This window comes from Alosa pseudoharengus, unplaced genomic scaffold, assembly GCF_046254945.1.
Source record: "Alosa pseudoharengus isolate Yale_2024_CS ecotype anadromous, Long Island Sound unplaced genomic scaffold, YU_APseudo_1.1 YU_APseudo_1.1_scf_7, whole genome shotgun sequence".
NCBI classification, from domain to species: Eukaryota; Metazoa; Chordata; class Actinopteri; order Clupeiformes; family Clupeidae; genus Alosa; species Alosa pseudoharengus.
In genome coordinates, this window is record NW_027468859.1 from 8,668,183 (window position 1) to 8,685,845 (window position 17,663).

Here is a 17,663-nt window from a genome sequence, read left to right on the forward strand (position 1 = left end):
TGTGGTAGACTTTCCCAGTTTGAAGTCAAGCTGGACACAGGAACTTCATACTGGTAATCTACGTTTTGAGCATACAACAGGTGTAGTTTAATTTTGTTCAGGTGATTTGTAATTGACAAGCTAGTATTGCACTCCTTTGGTAGTTAATGAACCATTGTTCATGTGTAATGGATAAGTGTTTCCCATTCTTTTTCAGAGACAGAGGATGACCCAAAGAAACACTGGCTCTTGTCCGTTGCTGAAAACGACCGGGCATGTTGTAAGAAATCCTTCCTGTCCTGACATTTGACATGTCCCCATTGTTGTTTGTTATTGCAATGCAGAAATGTTTGCTATACATCCATATCTTTCTATGTTTGTGTTTTCAGGGAAACGAAGGTCGAAGAGGAGCAGATTCAAGTGGAATTAAATCGGGTGAAACATCATAGAAAACATATTTTTGACAATGTAGGTGTTAGAGTGAGATTTATCTCTAAAATAATTACATAACACCATCTTTATTTGTACAGTTTAAGTTTTTTTTTTTATGTTGGTTGGTGTACTTATGCTTCCCTATGTTGGTTTTATTAATAAAGTTTGTTTGTGCTGTGTTGCACACTCTAAATTATGTTTGGCTTTGTATGACAACACACTGAACACTGCTTTCCCCAGACATGAGTTAAGCCTTGTCCTAGACCATCTATGTAGATCTTCATTAAATTTCTCTCATAGTCTTGACTTAATCCATGTTGGGTAAACTGGCCCCAACTGTTTCAAGTCACTAGATGTTTTGGTAGGTATATGGCATGGTGTGGTACCATGGTTATGTTATGGGTATTATAGTGTAAATGTCTGGTCAACAGCCACATAATAGTTTTACATGTACAGAGACTTAAACATATATCCACTGGTGGATCGGTATCATTGTTAAAACAATTATTATCTTTTTTAACAGACAGTGTGCAACTTTCTGAAGCATATCCTTTGACCAACTAACCAGCAAGGCATTCATGAATTTGTGGTTTGTGCATTTATAACCATTCATTGTTGGTAGCATTTTAAATTAGATTGTTTTCAACCAAAACTGCGGTTTTAAACCATATATGCAAAGTATCAACTAATGCATGAAGAATGTTTTACATAGAGTCTGAGAGACAAGCTTTGTGTCAATAACAAACCTTGAGCATAACGTTAATGATTATGTTGTCTTTTTTAAAGTGGAGTGTTTATTAGTCCACTGGGCACTGAGAGAACAGCATGTCCCCGATGTGATCAGTGGAGAATAAAGGGTTTGCTTAAGAGTCGTCATGCTCCTTTTTCACTTGGGAGTCAGGAAGGAAGGGCGTCTAGGCGTTAGTGGTGCGGCAGGAAGCTGTCTGGTGTGTGTGTGTGTGTGTGTGTACGTCACGACTGTGTATGTGTGTTAGGTGGGTGAAATAAGATGTAAGAAATGGGTGTTTGAGACAATGAGACCCCACCACTCATGCATTGCTTCCATTTTCACAGTTTAACTTCATGATGACCAAGTTTCCAACCTGTTTGATAAAAGCAAACAATGACATATCCCCCAGCTCGTTGCATGTGGTGTTTGACTCCAGCAGATGGCAATATTACAGTGTCCATAGATTCTCATGAATGTTCTGCCACATCAACATGAGGCCCTGCAGTAACAGTCATCGTCACAACATGGCTGTCCCATTGACCCCATAGTATTTCATTGCTCTCATAAATAACTACATCTATAGTTTCTTTCACAACATGTCGTGTAAACATCTTTTTTATGAATTTGTTCCAAACACAGTTTCGTCAGTTCAGATTCTGAGCACCTTCCCGAGGGAAAAGGTTTTATCCAAAGTAACAGACTGACATGATTTGGGCATATAACCTGTGCCAGATGTTTCTAGGCAGCAGCACTACCTCTCATCCTCTAACATGCCCCATACTGTGGTTTGCCATGGCCCACTTATACCATGCCATGCTCCACGGGCTCTGCTCCAAAAAGGTAGAATTCAATAACATCTACCAGCCACTGACAACTAAATGGTAAAATGAACCAGGTACTCAAAGAGTAGATCATTATTTTGTGTCTGAAAACCAGCACCAGCCAAAGTTAGTTTTCATCCCTGGAATGTCGTGTCCAGTTCCAGAAAGTAATCAATTGCTGAATGTCAGAGTCTGCCTGTTGATGAAGTCTAAAATAGTGAGGTACAGGAGTCAAATAATTAACTTCCTTATCCAACCCTGCACTAGTGATACCAATTATACCTCCCAACTCTGGAAACACTGAACATGCATCTGTATCTGTTTTAATTATTGTGCATAGCTACGGTACTTGCATGTCTCTATGTATGTATGTATGTTTTGTATGTTTCCATTTATGTGGTCAGTATGTCTGTATGTATTTATGTTTCTGTGTTTTGTATACCCGTTTTGTAATATGTACGTGTACTTTTTATCTGGACCTTGAGTCTGTAAAAACAACAACAACAAAAAAAGTATTGCTCCCCTTGCCTCTTTCAAAACCTTGTTGTTGGCTGATTGATTTCTCAGCTGATATCCTTTCAGTGTTATCAAAACAAGCAGGATGTGTCTCATGACCAAGTCCTCTGGCCTCAAAAAGACCTGGTTTGTTGTTTCTGCTTCACACAATGTGAGGAGCATGTAGGTAGGCTTACAGTTGTGCATACTGGCACTTTTTGTACATAATGGCACGTTACCTAACAAAATATTCTTTTGATTTTTTTTCTCCCCCAAGTATGGTGGTGGTGCGGATTCGTTTTCTCCCCTCCCTTTACTTGCCCTTACAAACACGCCTTACATTAACATTGGTTTTATTAATGAGCCATTCAGGCTTTGATCTGGGCTTCTCCCTCTTCTCCGCTGCATGATAAACCTTTGCTCTTTGATCACAGTAAGGCCAGCCCCCCCCCCCTAAATGCCTGTCAACGGGCACTCCAATCTTTTTCTAGGTTCTCTGCAGCCCTTCAGCTCCCTCCCCGTTGGTGTGTGGGGTTTCTCTCGGGAGTCGGAGCTTAACAAGTTGGGATAAGGAGGAGAGGAGAAATGGGAGTAAGCCCTTTTGGAAAGGCTATGGAATGGAATTCCAGATAGAAATCCATGTTCAAAGAGTATAGACCAGCTGTGATGACATTTATTCTATCCAAACAGATGAATCCCATTGTTATTATTAGGGAGCTCTAGCCAAGAATTGTACACAGTATTTCTCGGAATAAAGCCATGGATTGATGCATAATAAGCAAAGAGCATCATTTTCGGTGTAGGTTTGTTGTGTTAAAAACCTGGCAAACATGTCATTTGTAGTGTCTGTCTATCAATATGAACAGCAAAGCACATTGTTTAGATATTAGTTTCTCAGAATATACAATATTATAGTAAGTGTTTTTCACACTGCCAATGCTATCAAGGAGAAATGGTGGTCAGAACAGAGGACCAGCATGTCAGCACTAGCCTGATTTCCCCCCTCCCACTCTCACTGCGCATATTCCCCCAAAAATCCCAGTTTGAGACTTAAGCATATTGATTTGAATAGGGACTCAAATACATACTTTCTATAGCTATATCAACAGTGAATCTTAAAGATATACAAAGTTTTAATCTATCCAGACATATTAAAGCCCATTTGAACACACTCCTGCGTGTGCTGGTTAATTAGTGATGCATAAACACCCCTGTAGATAGAGATATGCCCAACCCCCCCTGCTGTGGGGCCCTCTGGTAACCACCCGCTTGCCTCCACTGAAATGCAGACCCTGGAGAAACATAAACAACCACCTCAACAATGCCCAGCCATGTCCACTGGACAAGATAAGATGGGTGCTGCTAAAATGACTCAAAGTCAATCACTGGCGTCAAACTCCCTGGAATCTCAGCAAACAAATGGATGTGATGAGCATGAGGAGATAGTACCTATCAAAGCTGCTGAGAGGCTATCAGAAAGGAAGGGTCATGTTGTAACACCAGTACCAATACCCCTCCCCACCTCCGTCGACTCCTTGTCACCACAAAGACACAACAACATGGAATACACTACTGGAATACATGCTGAAAGCGGAGCGTCTGCAACAAACTTCCCAGAACCTCAGCAGGCAGATGGAGACTCCCCACCCAATCAAACTCCCCAGGCCACACAAACCCCCCTAATCTCCCATCACCATCCCCACCCCGTCATCCCACCACCCACTCAAACTTCACAGGATCCCCTGAATACCCATCACCATCCCCACCCAAGCACATGATGTTCCCTGCAAGAATGGAGAGACTGCTAGTAGCCATGCAGAGTTTTACTAGCCCAAGATCTTTAGCACCAAAGAAGCGAAAGGCACCTCCACCCCCTCGCCCTTAAGCAGCAACCTCTTAGTTCATTTTCTCAGCCGGCATATGGAATGTGCAGTGGAAAATACAGATGGCAGCAGCAGGGGACAATTATATGATGACTGTATTGCATAATATTCTCAGGGTCCCTGCAATATAAATGGTACTGACAGTAGTTTTGAGAACATGCCGGGACCCAGTAAGCCCATGACATTCTCTATTCCCAGTGTTGGGGAGTAACGGAATACATGTAGGGGAGAGCCGGGACAGTTGAAACACTTTTAAATTAAACGTAATTTACAAAGCGATCGTACCACACTGAACGCTAATATTTGGTCACTAGTAAGCTACATCTGTCCTCTGTCAAATACAAATGCATTTTCAGCTTTGAACAAAACCGTTCAGGAATTATTACAGCAAAAGTGGGACGTGCGTTTTGTTTCATTCGTCCCTCCTGGTCGGGACAGTTGAAACAACATAAGGGGACGAATGAAACATACAGTTTAAGCCATATAAACGTCCCACAACTTCAAAATGTTACTACATATCATGAATAGTACTCCCAAAAGGTGTTATTTTAGATAGATTGTTGCAGGGCTATACGTCTTCGTGCATGTCTGTTTACAATTCATTGCCATCATCGTGAAGCGTGTGCGGTTTTTGAAATATCATGTCCTGTGGATGATTCTGCCATGTTTATAGCTAGAATGGTAAGCTTTCCCATTTATATCATGTTTATATTGTTGAAAATGTCGTTTCACTAGGTTTTTACGTGGGTTAGACCACTGCACATCCAAATAAGTAGGCTTAACGACCCATCGGCCGTCAGTCTCCATAGGATAACATGGGAAAACTCAACCCCCTACCTGGTGGGCCCAAATGTATTTTCATCTTCCTAAAACTGTTTTTCCATGTCTCACCTCCGTAGATGATTGTTTAAACATATTTGTGCATTTAATTAAAATACATGGAGGTACAGCCTGTTCGGGACGATTGAAACACTTGTTTCAATCGTCCCGACACAGACATACGACACTTGTTTTGCTTTCCATGTAAACAAGCATGCGATATGAAAGTCTGGGATTGTGGAGAACACTAAATGGTGTACTGAATAAGCATTAAGTCGACACTGATTAATAATCGAAAAAATTTAACCGCTAATGAAGTTTACTTTTGCGCATTAAAACTCGTTTATCGCCTGTAACTCCGTGATAAAATGACACAGCAGGAAGATATTTGGCTGATAGAAGGAGGTTAACATGCTCTATGTTTTGACCAAAGGACGTCTGTCTATCATCATTACACTCGGAGAAAACTGGATTGTTTCATTCGTCCCGTGTTTCAATCGTCCCGGCTCTCCCCTACCGGCGTTACGTATTCAGAATACAAATTATGAGTAACTGTATTCCTATACAGTTACAAGTTAAATAGTTGGTATTTAGAATACAGTTACATTGTTGAAATCAATGGATTACATGACGATACTTCTCTGTTTCATAAGTTTATTCACTCTCTAAATAAATTAAGGCAACTCCATTTCCCAGAAGCTCCTGAAAGCAATCTATGATGAAATTGTTTACATGTTTAAATCCAAGCCCCGCCGTCTTGCACTAGCATCAAAACGCAGTCAGCACGCATTATGGACGCGTCATCGGAGACCCTGAAATGACTGTTTGCACAGCAAATTAGGAGTAGCCTAAAGTAAGTGGAGGTAACTCCTGTTCCTCACTGATCGTGGTTCCTGATGTCTGTTCAAAGGATATTTTCCCAAGTATTAACAGCTCAAGCTACTTCGGCCAATCGGTTACACAGTTTGCTAATCAATAAATAAAGCCTAGTTCACGTGTTGATTTAGACCTAGGCCTACAATAAAACCAATCTCTAAAATAGGAACTGCATTCTAAGTTTTTTTTATTCTAACTTAAAATAGATTTATGGATTATTTTTTTTCTAATTAGATCTACATTTACGTTTTAAAAAGAATTATATGGTGCAGCCTCTGAAGAATTATTCTTGCGAGTAAGCCTAGCATATAGAGCTGCACAGTCCCGCCCACAGCCAAAACGCGGTTAGGTGCCGGATGTAAGCTTCCCATTCATTTGTCCCATTGACGTTTGGAAAAATCCGTATCTAAAGAGTTTTACAGCATGTCTTAGGCTAACCAGCTACGGCATAACTCATAAGCATACAACATATCATTTCGAGTGAAAAAACGAAGAGAAAATCCCAAAAAAGTCAAAGGTACAAGACTGTGTACATATTTTCATTTCCGAGCGAAGGAACTACTCATCCCATAAACCACCGGGCCTCACTGAAAAATATATAAGCAGCACGAACCAGCGCGAAATATTTCATTTCCAACCAGCGACAGCAGCGAACCCTTTCCTCCAAACAGTGATATTTATATAGTGATTGTGCAGTTAATAGCAGTTATTTCAGGAGTAATCGTGTAAATAATAGTGTTTTGATATTGAATTTTATATTTATCATCGTGTATTTTATATCGTGTGTGTGAAAGCGGTTAACGTTAACGGCAGTGCTTCATAACGTTAGCTACCTGACTCATCCTATGCTGTCATCACTGCTCAGTCGGGCTGATGCATGGTCTGCTCTTGGACCACCATATTCAGTTTATTAATTTGCCGTGAATTATTACACAAAATGTTCATTAAATGCACGAAGTATTCCTAGGTTAATGATTAATATGAATCATACAGTATGAAGGCTACAGTAGCCTAGCTAATGTTAACTAGCACTGCTAGCAGCATTAACATTACAACCTCCCTGCTTAGCTAACTCACCACAACTTTGTAGGTCTTGTCCCTCATGCTGCTGACCCTTACAAAACCCACAAACTGACTCTCGGACACACAACAGTCAACAATGTGACCCGATTTAAAGTGGCTTTCACCCCTTTGGACACTCACTAAAACATAATATTCATACCTGTGTTGCAGCATGTAGGCTAATGTTAGCTGCATTATGTAGCAGCTAATGACATACAATGTCGGAAATGCCGAAGGTTAGCCTGTCGGCTAGTGCTAGCCTACCTGAAAAGTTTGAGTGTTTAAACTAACATTTACAGTGGTCTATTTGATAGTGTATTGGCCCTGACTAAGTTCGTGTGATGTATAAACCCCAATCCTTGTTGATACAAGTACCAATATTCGTCAAGAAAGTTTTTAATCACATTAAGATTTTCGCCATAGGCAGTAAAAAACTCCTCCATCTTTGTCAATATTTTTCCGCTGAGAAAGTTTCAAACTATGACCATAACGGCCTTTCCACCAATCAGAGGCATCACTGTCGGTGTGGGATTGTTCAGGATTGTGGGTAATGAAGTACTTATCCAAGAGATCGCGAATAAAAGTCATTTATCTCAAAACAAGGTTAGTGCCCCACGAACTCTTGGTGTCTATAGGAGCATATACAATCGCTTAGTACAACCGTAGCTGGTTTTAAGTCTACCACGTGCAGTTAAGTTTTTATGGCTTACACCGCAATTGTCAATGGAGAAATTGCATTGACTTTTTACATCCGGCATCGGCTGTGGGCGGGACTGTGCAGCTCTATTAACGTGCGGTTTTTGATTGTCATTACGCGATCACGTTCATTTTGAGAGCCCTGATATACAGTAGCCTATAGTGTTTACATTTACAGGTCATATGCGCCCCTCACTTGTACTGGGTTGATGCCACCGGCACATCTTAATTATAATTTCTGGCTACGCCCTTAAAGTAGCCTATTTATTTTGTTTGTTTTAATTAGCCTAGTCGCCTGCTGTAGTTTTAGTGGTCACCTTGCTATTTTAAAGTTGTATCAGGTAGCTATGTGGGCCTAACACTTCAGCCATTTGGAACAGACGAACACACCAGAATAGGCCTGTTTAGTTAACCTGACCCTAGCCAGATGAATTTCGCTCCGCCTAGCTCCACTCCGATCCATTGAAATGTTGCTTCAGAAGGCTGGACCTAATCAAAAAATGCTTGCATATGATTGAATAAGCCACTTGTCCGTCATCTATTGACGTGCTACTTCAACCACTCTCATCGAAGCCAACCCGTGACGCTGATAACAGTCTCACAGTCGCTTCTACGCTATGTCACATCTATGAAACTCCCGCCCTGCGTCCTGATTCGCTAAACCATAAAGTTGGTTGGAGAAATCACTCTCAATGGAAGAGGTTCCAGATGGATGTGAGTGAAGCTAGGCGGAGCTAAGCGGAACGACATTCATCTGGCTAGGGCCAGGTTACTGTTTAGTAGGCCTAAGCAGGATTTGATGGCCGCATTCCTACACTTATAAAAGGCAATTCAATGCGGAAGTAATCTAAGTATTCAGAATACGTTACTCAGATTGAGTAACGTAACGGAATACTTTACAAATTACATTTTTGGGAATGTATTCTGTATTCTGTAACGGAATACGTTTTGAAAGTAACCCTCCCAACACTGTCTATTCCTGTATTGACAAGAAATAGAACACAAATGCATCAAGCTTATAGGGTAAACCAGGGCCATATAAAGGTAGAGTTGCGACAATGGGTGTTCAAAATTCGTTAAGGTCACATACGTGGTTCATGTAAACTTCAAAAAGTTCCCGGAAGTGATTTTCAATGGATTAGAATGCATTAAATAAGTTACTGTTCAATGAGAGACAGAGCCACAATTTTGGGTAATTGACAGACAATAAATGCATTGATATACAATATGTATAACACAATTATTGTGTAAACTGTGTAGTTATCCTACCATTACAACAATATTAAATTAAATTCCAGACCGTAGCCTGCTAAATATCGGAAGGTGACCTTTTTTTTCTCCCTTTTAGCCTATGTGTCACTTAATATTAATTTCTGTACAAAACCAAGACGGGAGATTCTTTAGAAAACGCAATAGCACCCACCCCATAAGTGTAGCCTAGGCCTATCTAAATGATCGTTATAATGACCTAGTACGTGACTCAAGAGCTGTAAACGGTGTTTTTGAGACTGCGTGTAGCCTACAAAAGCGCATGGAGATTTTAATTTTGCAACGAGAAACTGTAACACAGCTAGTCTAAGTCTAACATTAACTTGTTTGAGTTTTCTCCCCAACGTTTTCTCTGGTAGTTCTTCACTGATCTGAGATAATGAGCGAACTACCTTAAGTAGCTAGCGTCTCGGGAGAATAAAAAAAAAAGTTTAAAAGTTTTCTAACATCTCTCCAGTGTAATGGTGGGCATGTTAAGTTAACTGTAGCATTACACAGTAACCCCATGGTAATCCAGTAGTAACCCCAGTGATCATAATAACATATAAAACGTGTATAGGCCTAGTCCTTGATAAATATAACCAGGCTATGAACCATACCTGTCAACACTCCCGTTTTTCCCGGGTTTCTCCCGTATTTCAAGGTCATCTCCCAGCACTCCGTTTTATTATTTCTTCCGGAAAACTCCCATAATTTGCATGGCCACAGAGCCCGTCTACGGGTGTACTTTGGAGTGGGTTTTTAGTGGCAGGCTAGCACATACCGTTGACTTGCGCTAGCCTAGCACCTGCGAACTCTGCAATTAGAAGGACTGGATGAAATGTGTTGAAAACGGTCTCCACTGATAAATATCACACTTGCTTACTTGGAAATGAGGTCCTATGTCCAAAATCCTGAACCACCCCTTTAAGGTCATAGTTTGAAACGTTATCAGCGAAAATTATTGACAAAGATGGCGGAGTCTTTTACTGCCTATGGCAAAATTCTTAATGTGAATAAAAACTTTCTAGACGAACATTGGTACTTGTATCAACAAGGATTGTGGTTTATATATCACACAAACTTAGTCAGGGCCAATACACCATCAAATAGAACACTGGAAATGCTAGTTTGAACACTTAACTTTTCAGTTAGCCGACAGGCTAATCATTAGCCTTTCAGACATTAGAAAGTCATTATAATGCTGCTAACATTAGCCTACATGCTGCAACACAGGTATGAAATATATTATGTTTTAGTGACCTTGTTGTTTCTATGAATATGAATTGTTGTTTATATGAAACATCAACTTAGTCGAGGCTTGAAAAGCCCTGTATATCCACATTAAGTATTTAAACCTTTGAACTAGCTAGCTAGCTGATAGCACAGGCTGGATGCTACCACCGGCTAGACAATGCAGTAAAATGGTTAGCAAACCGTCCATGCCCCCGTGAATATTTCACTGTTTCAAGGACGAAATCAAGAGTGTCCAAAGGGGTGAAAACCACTGATTAGCCTAAGACATGCTCTAAAACTCTTTAGACACGGATTTTTCCAAAACGTCAATGGGAGAAATTAATGGGAAATTTACTTCCGGAAACTAAGCTCTCTCGTAGGAGGGGCGGGACTGTGATGCTCTATGGAAGAGGTCCCAGATGGATGTGAATGAAGCTAGGCGGAGCTAAGCGGAACATCTGGCTATTGTCAGGTTAAGTGAAGACGGCGGGGCTTGGATTTAAACATGGAAACAATTTCATCATAGATTGCTTTCAGGAGCTTCTGGGAAATGGAGTTGCCTTAATTTATTTAGAGAGTGAATAAACGTATGAAACAGAGAAGTATCGTCATGTAATCCATTGATTTCAACAATGTAACTGTATTCTAAATACCAACTATTAAACTTGTAACTGCAACGGAATACAGTTACTCATAATTTGTATTCTGAATACGTAACGCTGGTACATTCCGCTACTCCCCAACACTGTTTATAAGTGGGGGTGAGTTGTGCCACTGGCACAACTTAACCCAGGCCCTTTGGCACAAATCACCCCAACCCCACCATTTTGGAAAAAATGCATCATCCTTTAGATTTGAGCTAACATCATGCTAGCTGTAGACTCATAATGTAGCTTACCAAAGCACTAAAACATGTGTTAAATGTTTCAAACTTGTCTATAACTGTTTTGATACAACAATCAAAAAACATGATCATAGAAATTTTACTTTGAGAGGCAAAACACAGTTCTTTTAACTTAAATGTGCTTACCTCTCATGCAATGAGGCTCTCTTCTCTGCAGGATGATTGAAATGGCTTAGTCTTCAAAAATGTGTGGTCACATGACCAATTTTTTCTATGGTTTCCTAGAAATAGGGGGTGGCACAACTTCCCCACTGGCACCAATCACCCCACTCTCCCCTACGTTACTGTAAGGAAATTATTATCATTGTATAACCATTTGTGTAAGCAGAAATATGGTTGTGCTGAGTTCTAAGAACAGAGAGTTCAAGTTAAATGTTGTTGTGCTGAGTTCTAAGAACAGAGAGTACAAGTGTGCACCCACACAGACAGGAACTGCACCCTGTCTATGTGTGTGTGTGTGTGGGTGAGATAAGAGTAAGTCGCTATGAAGTCGCTATGTCTTGCTTCCTATTTTCTGTGTGCATCTGTAAAATAAAAGACACAGCTTTTGGGCTGCAGAGTCAGAGACTGATGGTGTGAGGAATTCTTCCTTACATTAGCAGGCTCTCCTCTTGGTACCAGAGTTTGTGGGCAAAGCCATACTACGTGTTGTGGTTCTTGTATCTATATGTTGGGGTTAAATTCCCTGACAGTTACCAACAATGTTAACAACAAACAGCTTCACTGCTGCAAACAAAGTTGGCTATATGCTTCGCCATATAATGAACCAGCTAGCCTTGTGATAACAAAATCTTTACCGTTTAGTCCACTGAAAGTTATCCACATATCAAACGATTAAATACACAGTTACGGAGGAATTGTTTTGGGGAAGCAGTTGCACTATATCCCACTTTTGCTGCCTTTAAGCCACTTAAATCCATAGCCTAGATGAGCATTGCGCATACGTTAGGCCTACAACTTGACGTGATGGTAAAGCTAAATGCCCAAGAAACGTCACGTCATAAAAGTTGTAGGCCTACTAAACGCAAAAACTTAATGACAGCTTGTTCGTGGTGGTGTAGTGCTGCCTAATTGAAATGGGTTTGGCAAGGGGTATCTTATATTCGGCTATTACGTGTGGCACATTTATTGGGCTTTTAGCCTCTTTTAATTTATTTGATGAGGAACTGATACAGACTGAGCAACAGAAAAGTCATAGTCGATACATAAATCGTTTATTAGCCTATTATAATTAGGCTATTAGCCTACTATTACTTTACTACTATTACTGTTATTATTATTATTATTATTATTATTATTATTATTATTCGGATGAGGCAAAGGAATGTAAATCTGAGTCTGAAATGTTGGCTACAAACAGTCAGGGTTGGGTCATATTACTTTGAAATGTAATCCATTACTGACTAGAAATTACATGGCAATTTTTGTAATCAGTAACGTAATCAGGATTACCAAAAACATGTTACATAATCTGATTACTTTAGGATTACTTTTAGATTACTTCAATAAATATGTCCCTTTAGGGCCAGGTTAAGGTCATCTGGGGCCCGGGGCAGAGGCCTCCCCGAGACCCCCCCCCCCCCACACACACACACACAATTTTTTTTTCAATATATATTACTATTATTATTATTATTATTATCAATATACATAAGACAGAGAGAGAGAGAGAGAGAGGCAATTAAATTATGACAGACATAATGTAAAAATGAAATTTGCATTTATATTGTGGAACCGTATAACCAACATACAATTGTACCAACATACAAGTAGCCTACAAACATGGGGCAATGCACACAAAAAAATCAACCATGAAATATTACCATCAATTACTTAAACTTAGGCTTGAAAACTGCCAGTGGTACCCAGGTCAGACTAAAATGTGCAACTCCCGAACTCTGAACTCATGAAACATTGTAGAGTTTGGCGCGCACGCACACAGCCACATCATGATGGGTCATTCCACGTCAATTCAACCAGGGCCCACACACTTAGGTCTCAAAAAATTCTGAAAAAATTACCAGGTGTACCTATGTTACCCAGGAGACACACTGTATTGTGTCTTATGTAAGATCAATACTTTCCAATATACAGACAGTTTTACAGGGGGAGGGGGGTGTCGATTTTGTTCGGCCTCTTTTTTTTGTCAAAGTTCACAAGCCCACAGCGCAAGAACTAAACCATGTAGGAGGCTCGAATTTTGCATGCTGGTACATAAATAGGAATAGTATGTAGCAAAATCGTCACATTTGGTCTGGATAATCCTGCATGGCCATAGCTGTCCCTCAAAGTTGATACAAATTTTATTGGAGTTTTTGGGTGGGCTCTGTTTAAGCCTTCAGAAGACATATTTGTACTCAACATAGGCTCTTGATTTATTTTCCTTACTGAGATAAGTAGAAACACTCTCACAAAAAACAATGAACAGAAAACAAATTCCTTCAGGGTCTGAACAGCAGTCTAAAAAATCATTTTGGTTCTCATTTTCAGAGCACCCAAACACCTTGTGGGAATATACAAAGATTTTTTAAATATTTTTTTCTTTATTCTCCATGATCTTTTCTTTTTTAAAACACCAATTTGACGTATGCAATTTGTCTTATGCAAATCTTTCTTTTTCACTTTCCACCCTGAACATGGGCAAAATGCACCATTGACATCAATATGTTTTGTATAGAGCTACCACAGGTTACTCTATACAACCACAGGTGGCGGTGTGGTGATTTTGTGAAATTGGTGTTTTCAAAAAGAAGGGATAATGGAGAATAAAGAAAAACACGCAGACAGGGGAAATTCTCTCGTTGTTGAGTAGCCTGGCTGATACGCACAGTGCGTACGGCCATGGCTTTCATATTTCCTAATTGCACTTTAAATATTAAATTGCAAAACGAATTGACAGTTAAATGATGAAACTGAATATTGAAAATTGAAATGCAAAATGAATTGCCATTTGAATTTTGAGACTGAAGTACCATGGCAAAATGGAATGCAATTCAATCCATGTTTATTCTATTTTTTAACCAAAATTATTGGAATTGATTTTAGGATTTCATTGTCACTTTGCAGATTAAAATACAATTTGTTGGATATTATTGCAAATTGCAATAATAAATTGCATAATGAATTGTCAATTGCATAATGTAATGTCTTTTTGAATTGCATATTGCAGATTGCATTCTCATTTGAATAAAGCTACCCATATGCTTCTTCCATAGTTTAAAAACAGCACTCACTGATGCACTTATTCTTACTGCACTCTACCGTTTTTAAATTGTCCTAAAATTGTTGAGAGAATTGTTTTAAAACTTTACCATGTTGTTAGTCGCTTTGGTTAAAAATGCGTCAGCCAAATGTAATGTAATAATGGTGTGGTCTGATTAAGACCCAAAGAGTGGTTAAACCGTACTTATTAAATTACACTGGAGCAAAGAAGACCATCTTCACTTTTTTCCCTTTGCAACTGTCAAAGAAATCCCATAAAAACAGGAAGGCCTAGGGTAGCCTACATCAGATGGCCTAAAGATTAGGCTCTTCTGCATAGCATTAAGTGATTTGCATGCAGTAATTTGAACACTGACCTTGATCTAGCCTACTTTGGCTATTTAAAGGTAATTTATTGCCAAAACATCACACAATATAAATGAGCTATAACAAACAATAAAGGACTTAATCACACACAAACTACTATTTTATCTGACTACAAAAATAATAATTATGTAGGAAGTTTAGAAGTTTGAAACCCAGAATTGACCAAAAGTGCACCAAATTCAACAGAAATGACTCAATACACTTGGAGGAGGCCTGTGTCCTTTCTTTTCCAGATATTTTAGGATTTCGATATCGCTTCAGTATCGAGTATCAAGATATTTATGGCAGGTATTGTATCGAAATCATAATTTTGGTATCATGACAACACTATGCCAGAGCCACTCTGTTTTCTAGACGTTGAGGATCGGAGGCTCTACCACCAACAAGTGATGCTGCTCAATGGAATATTAGAAGAGCACATTATCAAGCTCTAGTATAGAGGCAAGCACACATACCAAATTGAGTATTATAATAGAAGTAAAATGTTTTTTACTTGACGGTTGTTGCTGACGGTAGATGCAGTTCTGCATAAGGCTTATTCCCGCTATCTAAGTTCATATGTACTGTAGGATATATTCTGAGTTGAAGGTTATCTGTGCAATTTGTTATTGTGATGAAATGCATTAAACACCACGAGTAACTCACTATGTTAGCAATAAAAATATGGTTGTGTTTTGATTAGAATTTCCGAGTTTATTACATGTTAACTGTAATCATGTTCCCATTAAATACGTTAATAAACTATAGTATGGCTTATTTAATGCTCAAACATGTATTTAGAGAACATTTTTATTTTTTTATTTGGTTTTAATGATTACTTTTGAAATCAACCCAATTTAGGGAAAAATAAGCAAAAATAATCGCTATTTTATGTTAAAATGCTGATTATGCGGCTTAGAACTCCGAATTGAGCTTGGTAAATTCAGAATCAGAATCAGCACCCTCAAATTAGGTAAGAAGGGTGGTTTACCAACTTTTCCTCAAATTTGCCGTCAGAAGTTCTCTTCTGTGAAGCTGCTCTCCCTCTATAATAAACTTGACTTGACTTGACTTGACTTAGGCCTACAGGATTTTCTGCAGGATGACACCTCCATAAAATGACCTTTAGTGGAACAGACAGTGTGCTGCTGATTGATTACACAATACACCCTAATCAGATATCTCACGTCTGATATCAGATGTGAGTTAAGTCTATGCAGGAAAAGATAAAAGAATATGTCCTAGGTTAGACTACACAGAAATAAGAGCCAACGGTTAAATTAGACAAAAATAGGCCTAGATGTACATCACTGACTTGCCATCTGTTTACAAGTAGCCTAGCAATTGTTTCAGGAAATGGATTGGTCTAATGTAAAACTGTCATAGGTTACTATAGGCTACTGAAGAAATACCTTCCCATGAGCTCAAAATAAATTATTTTCTTTACGGTGAACTGCAAGCAGACTTTAATGAAAATGTCACAACTTTAGGGTTAGGCCTATTTGATTGATCTACAGTGATTATTAGGAATTGGTGAGTTGATTGGGTCAATGTTGATTGGGTCCTGTCCTTGAAGTCACAAAGTATTATCTGATATAGGACTACCACTTAGGTCTATACTTGATTGGGTAATTTTGGAATGGTGCCATGGTAATTAGCCTAGAAGTATGTAATTATCATGGAATAGGTAACCTTACCTTGAGATAATGTGTATCATTACACACAGGTGAATGGCCTTAGTTGCTATATAATTAAACATTATTTTGTTTCAGCACTTTTGATTTTGTGGCCTAGTTGAATCAGGCAGGTTGTAGGGTAGCCTACAAAAATATTAGATACTTTTTGCCCAGAAACAATCTGCTCTAACATTAATGTTCATATAGTCAAGTGTATTTATATAGCACGATTTAAAACAACCTGTGGTTGACCAAAGTGCTCAAAAAATAAAAATAAAAATAAATAGATAATAGAAGACAAAATGAATAAAGACACAAAAAAGCACAACAGGAAAATACAACTAAAATAATATATATATATATATATAGCCTATATAATTACATTCCACACTTCATTTAAAAGCCATTGATAGCATATGATATCTTAACTTGGTTTTAAATGGACCAATAGTTGGTGTGGATCTAATGTGAAAAGGCAGGTTGTTCCACAACTTCCACAAGCTACTGAAAAAGCATGCATACCTGTCAACATTTAGCTTTCCAAAAACGGGAGATTTTTTTTTTTTGGGGGGGGGGGGGGGGGGGGTTGGGTCAGTGTTTATGGATCTGTGTTTGCATATTTGCATATTTAATACGTTTCATACACGTGTTTCAACACTGCATTTCGGTCGTTGCTTTTACCTTACCATTAGGCTACCTTACGTATGCCAGTTGTATCCACCAGCTGCCTGCAGCCTACTTCCAAAACTCCAAAGCTGCTTGCTGTCAGATTTGGTTCCGAGGGCACAAGTTCAGTGTATCAACAACACTCAATAACAGTTTATGTGATGTGTTAATCAATTAACTCAGTTAATCAGTTAAACAATTTCACAACAACTAGTTCTGGAGTAGGCCATTCAACTAGCCCGCTTGCTTACGACGAGACTCAGGCTGCGCAGTCGGCACCCGCTTCCTTATTTGGGTTTTGAGTTGCCAGGTTTTAGCCTATGACAAAACGGTTGAAATTGAAACTAAGTGATCGTGTATGGGTAGTAGGGTGTATTTCATACACAATCTGGCAACCTGAATGGATCAATGATTTTAAAATGAAGTTTGATGGCCATGCAAATTATGGGAGTTTTCCGGGAGAAATAATAAAACGGGAGGGTGCTGGGAGATGACCTTGAAATACGGGAGAATCCCGGGAAAAACGGGAGTGTTGACAGGTATGAGCATGGTCACCTTTATTTTTAAGACGAC